This window comes from Phalacrocorax aristotelis, chromosome 16, assembly GCF_949628215.1.
Source record: "Phalacrocorax aristotelis chromosome 16, bGulAri2.1, whole genome shotgun sequence".
In the NCBI taxonomy this organism is placed as follows: domain Eukaryota; kingdom Metazoa; phylum Chordata; class Aves; order Suliformes; family Phalacrocoracidae; genus Phalacrocorax; species Phalacrocorax aristotelis.
Window position 1 is genome coordinate 12,590,660 of NC_134291.1, and position 8,041 is coordinate 12,598,700.

The 8,041-nt window shown below is 57.8% G+C and overlaps 1 long non-coding RNA gene and 1 other non-coding gene across 2 annotated transcripts; both read right to left on the reverse strand.

Annotated features, from left to right (window-relative positions):
- Positions 1-4,533: 4,533 nt before the first annotated feature.
- LOC142065289 (uncharacterized) lies at positions 4,534-5,135 on the reverse strand. Its single transcript, XR_012663337.1, has 2 exons — positions 5,004-5,135; positions 4,534-4,677 (listed from the first exon to the last, which is right to left on the reverse strand). It is a non-coding gene; the product is annotated as an uncharacterized LOC142065289 (long non-coding RNA).
- On the reverse strand, positions 4,792-4,964 carry LOC142065518 (small Cajal body-specific RNA 16). Its single transcript, XR_012663440.1, has one exon.
- Positions 5,136-8,041: the final 2,906 nt, after the last annotated feature.

Here is an 8,041-nt window from a genome sequence, read left to right on the forward strand (position 1 = left end):
AGCAAACCTGGGCACACCCACCCTCCCAGGGCTCCGAGAGGCTCCGGAGCAGGGACAGGCGATGCCTCACCCGGCTCCAGACAGGGACGAGCCACTTTTACAATGCACTTTGAGTCACTTCAGCTGATAAACAAATAGGATACTCAAGCGCAATTTGCAAGTTAGCCCCAAATTCCCAGCTGACCCACTGCTCCCAGGTGAGTCGTGCTTTCCCCAGATGAAGGCTGTTTGCAATCTCTAGTCCAATTTGCATGTTGGTTAAGCAGAGACCTCAGCACACGGAGCTGGCAGAGGCCGGGTCCTGCCTGTGCCTATCAGCCCAAAGAGGCTCTTACTGTAACAGCGCATCTAGTGCAACTAATGACTTCAGCTGCTGGACTGTTTTCACAGCAAGACCCCGGGAGAGGCACCAGGACGGGCTGGGGACCATGCCTGGCAGCCATGTGCATGACTGTAGCAAGACACAGCATCCCCCAGGAGAAGCGGGAGAAAAGCACGTGTTGTTTAAAGGCAAACAGTGACCCCCGAGGAGAAGCGGGAGAAAAGCACGTGTTGTTTAAAGGCAAACGGTGACCAGCTCCTTGCTGACCCATTCTGAATTAAAACCTTCAAAGAGAACATTGACATTATTTTTGCAGAAGCCACAAAGTAAAAAAAAAAATAATTGTAAAATTTCCTTGAAAACACAGCAAAGGCAGAGAAGGCCTCGCCGGGCTGCCTCTCCTCCAGGCACTGCCCCACCTCAGCACCCTGCTCCTCGCAGCCCCACGAGCACCACCCCACTTCAGCTGCCCCCCCCTTGCCCCCCAGCCCCCTCCGCCCCGACACCCGCCAGCTGCGGAAGGAGCAGCGACCGGCAGATGCCATCCTCTGGCCAGGAACCGCTGCGCTCTCGGATGCCAGGATGGAGCTCCAAAGCGCCCACGGACCCCACCCGGCACCGGCAGCCAAGGGCAGCGTGCACTCCTCTGCACCCTGAGCCGCAGCAACCGCGTACTCGCGAAGATGCCCATCTTCCCTCTGGGTACTCCTCAAGCACTGCGAGTGCTGGAGCAAAGCTGGCGTTGCTGGGCTTGGTTCTGCTCAGGAATTTATTAACGTGACACTTAGAAGCGAAAATTAGCGAGGAAGAAATCCTGTGCTTGGCCAAGGAGCCAGCGCGAGCTGCGTGGCTTCTGCGGCGCTCGCCTCGAGCAGCGGGCACAGGGGACACACACAGCCCAGCCAGCAGCCCGGGGTCACGGCGCTCCGCAGCGCACGGCCTCAGGCTTGGCTTGGGAGTGTTGTCGATTGAGTGGAAATTCCCTCCGCCTAAGCAAGGGGATGTAGGAGCCAGGCTCTTTCAGCGCAAGTGAAAAGTCTCTGCTTGCCATGAGCGAGGGCGCGTTTCACTGCCCGGGTGGGGGGGAGGCCCCTGCCGAGCAGCACCGCGGGCGCGCACGGCCCCCGGGCGGCTGCGGGGCGCTGCGGGGCGCGCACGGCCCCCGGGCGGCTGCGGGGCGCTGCGGGGCGCGCACGGCCCCCGGGCGGCTGCGGGGCGCTGCGGGGCGCGCACGGCCCCCGGGCCGGGCGACTCTCCCGGTTTCAGTGACATTCCACCGTTCCGCGGAGCGTCGCACCCTCTAGCGGAGACGGGAGCTTGGCACACCGCGGTGCTCCCACACCCTTCGGCGCCGCCGAACCCCTCAATTACCCCTCCGGACCCCCAGAGCGCTGCCCGCCCCCCTGTGACCGCCCCAGGCGCAGGCCCCCAGCCGCGGTGCAGTACTTTCGCACGCCTACTCGCCTGCGCGCACGTGCAGCGTGTTAAAGATGTTTCTACTTCGTTCACGCACAACAGCAAGTATTACATATGAAGAAAGGAAGAAAAACTTTGAGAACCAGATTTTATTCACGTTTACCATCTCGTTAGGCAAAACTACTTTCTATAACATAAGACGACCACGCAGGTCTAACCAAACTGCAAGGGCAGCGCTCTCACCGTCCTGCAGAACTATCTTCCAGCCCCGCCACCTGGAAAGAAGCGTCAGCTGCTCAGCCTGTGAGCCAGGTAGTCAGGCCCCAGAGGGCTGTAACATAACAAACAGCTCGTGACCCAGGGCCCTCCTGCAAATGGTTATGTTGCATATCAATTAAGTTGAAAAAATGCTTTATGGTTTAAAAGTTAGCTGGCAGGAAAACCCTCAGTCAGACAAGTAACTTTGTTTTTAAAATTAATATTCTCCAAGCTTAGAAGATACTCTTCTGACTTACGTCCAACTTTTCCCTCCTTTATTAGAAACCTGACAAGTTTTAAATATAGCAAACTTGGTAAGTTTTGAATTTAAATGATAAATACAGCTCATTTTCCAAGTGCAACTAAGATCAGGAGATTTGCAATCGCCCTCCCTAGGGCTCTATATGCTTTATTCTGACAGCCCACCTGGCCCAGAATACCCGTCTGTAACCCACGGAAGAGTGACATTAGTGAAAGGAAAGGGAAATGCTTGTTCAAATCATAAACCGATCACAGATGTCAGCCTGCAGCAGTACACAAGTGGAACAGCTTCCTGCAGCCTGTCAGACAGCTCTGCCCAGGTCAGCTCGGCGTGGCAAATTCAAAGCATAGAATCATAGAATCGTTAAGGTTGGAAAAGACCCTTAAGATCATCGAGTCCAACCGCTAACCTATCACTGCCAAGCCCACCGCTAAACCATATCCTCAAGCACCACGTCTACCCTTCTTTTAAATACCTCCAGGGATGGAGACGCCACCACCTCCCTGCATGCGACTTTGCGTCTGGTGAACAAAGAGCGCAGCTTCGCTCAGCGAGGAGATGTTACCCGGTTGGGGCGTCAGCCAGAAATCCAGCCAAAGCGAGAGACCGCTGCCCCACAGACCCACCTTCTCTCAATCAGCATCAACCAAAGCATTTAAGAGAAGCAGCCTCCCACCCCCAGCTCTCTTTAAAATCCTTCCCAACAGCATTTTTACCATGAACGCTTTCAATCGCCACTTTTGGCACCATCTCCTTTCCCGCTGTGGGGAAGGAAGCTACGCTCAAGCCCGCGGTGTCATGGTAAGGCAAGGCTGTCAGATCAACCCAGGCACGTGCCCGACCGTACCAGGCGTGGGAACGTGACCGCGTTTCTCCCAAAACGCCCGTGATGCCCAGCCCAGAGCTTCTATTGGTTGACACTGACAGGTCAGATGTGTGGCCGGCAGAAAGGCCGCCAGCACAGCGTTACCCTCCGAGACTGGTCTGAGCAAATCAGAGCCAGCAAAGTGAGCTTATTCTGGACCAGAGCGCTGTGTCACAGGGCCTGGCACCGGAAGGCTCTGAGCCAGAGGCACTGCTTCATTTCTGCTGAGGAGGCACAGTATGAATGTCATTTATTTGAAAATACCCTTCATACAGTTGCGGTTACCCTGGCAGAATCAGCTGGGTAAGAGACACAGTGGAAAAAAAATTTACCACCTGACGGACAAGCAGGTGCAACACAAAGAACTAACAGCGAGCTTGTCAAACCATCAGGCTCCCACATTAACACCCCACTAAAATTATCAGGGACAGTTCACACATCTGGCCAAACCAGCATGACACTGGACAGAGCAACAGCACATTAGAGCCCCTAAGACAGACACATCCATCACACCCATCCAGCTCAGGTGCTGCCCTGTGGTGCCCGTTTTTGAGATCTGATTGGAAACACAGCATCTGGCAGCTTCTGCGTGGCCGCTGTGCATGCCGCAGTCTCCACGGCGCAGCGGAGCTCTCCCGCACAACAAAACTCCTGCACTGGGGAGGAAAGGGGGGCAGGAAAGTTGTTTTTACCTCCCCAAGCTATGCAGCCCTTCCCCTCCCTCTCAACTGTTGATACCACTAGCGTTCCCATAACTCCATTAATATGCTAGAGAGTTATTTTTCTCTCCTCAGCTTGTTTTTGCTGCTTTATTTATTAAATCTGCTCATCTGCTTGCAGATGGGCCCAACAAATCCCAGTGCTGGGTCAAGGTGAGCAAAGGAAGCATTTTGCTGGGACCGGGGACAGGGAGCGTCTCCCGCTTCAGCAGCAATGAAATATTTATTCATTTTATCCCAGACTACACCAGGAGAGCTCACCAAGCACCAGCAGACCAGCTGCAGCCACACGTGTAAAACAGTCTGATGGCAAAGCTGGTTTAAGGAGCACATTCTTCCTCCCGCTGCCTGACAGCTCCTCAGCCGTACAGCAGCAACCACCTGGGGTGACCCTGCTGTGAGCCAGATCACCCACTGACACCGACAAACAGCAAAAGTGCCTTTTGGGTTTGTTTTTTTGAGCTGGTTTGGGTTTGTGTGTTTATTTTTGTGGCAAAGAATTTTTGTCAGAAGGCAGGACCACCGTGGTGCCAGGCTCAGAGCACAGGCCTCTCCCATGCCTGCGAGAGCACGTGCTCGCCTGAGCTGTGACCCCAGCTGAACTCCCCCACTGCAGGAGAAAAACCAAACAGTAAAGAAAATCACAGATGCAACAAGAGAGCAAAGTACACAACAAAGCCTCACAATTCACTCAAGTAAAGAAACCACTTTATCCGTATTCCCTACTACATGGGGAACAAAGTTTTGGAGTTCGGATTGCACCAGTGATAAATCCAGTGGAAAGACAGACGAGCAACGCATCTTAAGTTCTGCTTTCTGCATCTGTAAAACCGGCCTGCAAAGGAAGGGCGACATCAGTTTAACGTTGCTAGAACACTTTCGAGGGAAGATGCAGGCTGCGTTAAAGGGAGCGCTCCCGGGGCCGCTTCCCGTGGCTCGGGCAGGAGCCTGCTGTGTGCAGTATCATACATGACCACCAGAACGCTGCATGAATGCTCACACCTGTTACTGCACGGCCGGGGCCCGCCGGGGCCCCCCGGGGTTCATCTGGGGCGCGGGTGAGGCTGGCTGGTACGAGGCTGGGCCGCGGCCCCGCCGCCCAGCAGCCCTTCCCCAGCCCTCGGCCCTCCGCGGCCGCGACCGCCTCCCGCTCCCGCTCACCTCGCAGGCGGCCGCGCCGGGGGTCGCTCGGGGAACGCCGGGAGCATTCACGGGACGGACACGTCGGGACCGGGCAGCCCCTGTCGCACGGCCGCCCCTCCCGGGCAGCCACCGGCCCCCCCCGCCCCCTCCGTCCGGCCCCCGCGCCCCGGCACCCCCGGGGGGGCCCTAAGCCGGGCTTGGCCCCGGTCCCCCCCGCTGCCCCCAGCCCCACATCCTCCCTCGCAGGCCCCCGCTGCCCTCCCCATCGCCCCCCGCGCCTCCACAGCGCTCCAGCCCCCCCGTCCGGTCTCCCCCAGCCCCCACTGCCCCCCATCGTCCCACATCCCTCTCTCCCAGGCCCCCACTGCCCCCCTCCTCCCACGCGGTCTCCACCCCCCCCCCCACCCCGTCCCCCAGTCCCCACTGCCCCCCATCGCCCCCCGAGACCCCCATCCTCCCTCCCGGGCCCCCATTGCCCCCTGCCACCGCCCGGTCTCCCCCAGCTCCCACTGCCCCCACCTCCCACACCGTCCCCCAGCCCCCAACGCACCCCCTGCCCCTCAGCCCCAATACCCCCCCCCGCCACCCCAGCCCCCAATACACACCAAACAATCCCCCCATACGCCCCCAAAACGCCCCCCACTACCCGCAGCCCCCCAACACCCCCCGGATCCGCCCGCCGCCCGCCACGAGGCCCCGCGCAGCCGGAAGCAGGCGAGCCGGAAGCTCACCGAGACGTAGCGAAGGCCAGAGCGCCTCGCGGAGCACTTCCGGCCTGCCGCGGGCATCCAAGCGCGGCCTTAAAGGGCCAGGCACGTCTCTACGGCGAGCGGCCGGGCCGATGGCGGGCGGCCGAGCGGCAGCGGGGTGGGGCGGGGGGTCGCAGCCTTGGACCCCCGGGGCCGGCTCCCGCGGGCGTGGCTGAAGCGGCCCCATCGGCAGCGCGGGGTAGGCCCAGGTTTAGGCCTGGCTTTGCGCTGGGCTTCCCGGGGCGCCGAGAGCTCCGCTCCCGTGAGCGGCTGTTCAGCACGAGTAAAGGTATCTCATGTAATTTAATCACAAATTTCCCTCTGAGACATTCCGGTATAAACAGCCCAACAAAAGAAAACCGCCACAGCGCACATGCAATAGCTTTCTCCCTGACGGCTCATCAAAAAATGAATAAGCACTTAGTTTTATTTCTGCAATAACACATTTTAGCAGACCTCTAATAAAATACACATACAGATCTGAATCATATGTGCAAAGCCCGGGCAGGGGAGCGGCTGGCACAGCTGAGCGCCACACCGCCAGCAAGCGCTCGCTTTCGGGCTGCCCGTAAAACCCTAGCGCGGGCTCTCGGCGCCGGCACACTCGAGCGAGGGCTTAAATGACGCAGTGACGGCTGGTTGTCCCACCGGCCTGTCCCCACGCGTGCGAGGGCAGCTTGGGCCCTCCGGCTGAGCCGTTCGATGCTCTGGTTTCCCATCAGCCGGTGCGCGGCCCGTGCCGCGCCGCTCGGAGCCTGCTCTGAATACTAAACCCTTCGTTTTCTTCTGATTTTTCTTCTGGTGCTTGTAAATACACAGGCGGAGTGTTCTACAAATGCCGAGGAGCGTCTTTCCGGTCCCTGTGAAATCGGAGGTCGTGTTCCCCATTTTGCACAGAGAATTGTGATGCGAAGGGATGAATGAAAAAGTAAATACCCACAGATCTGAGGAGCTCCCTTTGCAAAACCTGCTTCTGCGCTTTTCAGCGTACAAAGCTCTTTCCTTCTGCCCCTTGACCAGCGGTCATGAGCCGGGGGATGTTCACCTCTCTCCCAACATAGCCCAGATTTTCACATGTTGCTCGTTTAATGTTGGATGTGGTAATGCTCGGTAGAGGTTTTTTCCTTATTAGCAGCGTGCAATCCTGTAATAGCACCAGATTGTGCCCAGAGCGGGGCGGAAGCCCGAGGCTGGGCACTGGGACGTGGCGTGCAGTGGCCACGCAAGGCTCCGCGCAGGCCTGGAGAGCCAGCCAGGCTGGGGCAGGCACCCTGGGGCACCCTCACAGAAGAGGTGGGCTTTTCCAACAGAGTCAGAGAGGTCCGAGACCCTCACAACTTTGCCTAATACCGGCCTGGCAGGGAGGTGCAAGAAGCAAGCAGACACCCCCTTCCCTCCGGAGCAGTGCACCAGGGCAGCGCTGGGGCATGCGTGTGCAGAGCCTGAAAGCAAATGCATTTCATGACCGATGCTGCAAAGAGTGCAGCCTTTGCCGTGTCCCCCTCCCCTCTTCGGTCTCTGCTGAAAGGAGCCACAGGACCAGGCAGCTGCCCAGCACCGACCGGTCGGCTTCTGCACGCCCTCATGCTTTCATTTTTCCTCGGTGTCACACTGCTGGGGCTGCAGCCAGCTCTAAATGTTACGTATCTCGTTTGTACAGCCGAACCTGTGCTGTCTGGCTGATGGCAGGGACAGCTCTGAAAACAAACCAATTTTTTTTTCCCTTTTTGATAAAAGAAAGCATTACCTCTCTGAGATTTACACACTAGATCAAGCATAAACCTGAATTATCTCCCTCTTTTTTTCCAGGGAGCAGATAATGGGTAGATCTATCCATCTGTCTGCTTTGTTACACGTTGCCCAGCTTGGCAGCATTTCTGTTACTATTAAACCATGTTCACCCCCCTTGACATTTAAAGGGCCGTTATATGATCACTGTCACAGTCTCGTACGTGGATCCTTAAACCAATTCTCTCCTCCTCTTCCCGCTGGTGATGGATTTGCTCGTTTATGCCATAGTAATTTGTTTTTCTCCTGCTGCGCTCCAGCAAAATGCTTTCACTGTCAAATGTGGCTTTCTGTACAGCCCTTCCCCGCGGTGCCATGTTACAATCGAGCAGCTCGGGGCAAATTGGAGCCTTTCAACAGCGTTAGCAAAACAAAAGAGCGTGCGCCTTCGGGAGCCTGATCACGCCAGGGCTGGGTCTTCCCGCGCTCGGGGTCGCTGCTGCAGCGGTGCGAGACGTGGCGGAGCACAGTGCTGCCGTTCCTGGTGACGGGGCCATCGGCCACCACTGCCCCACGCAG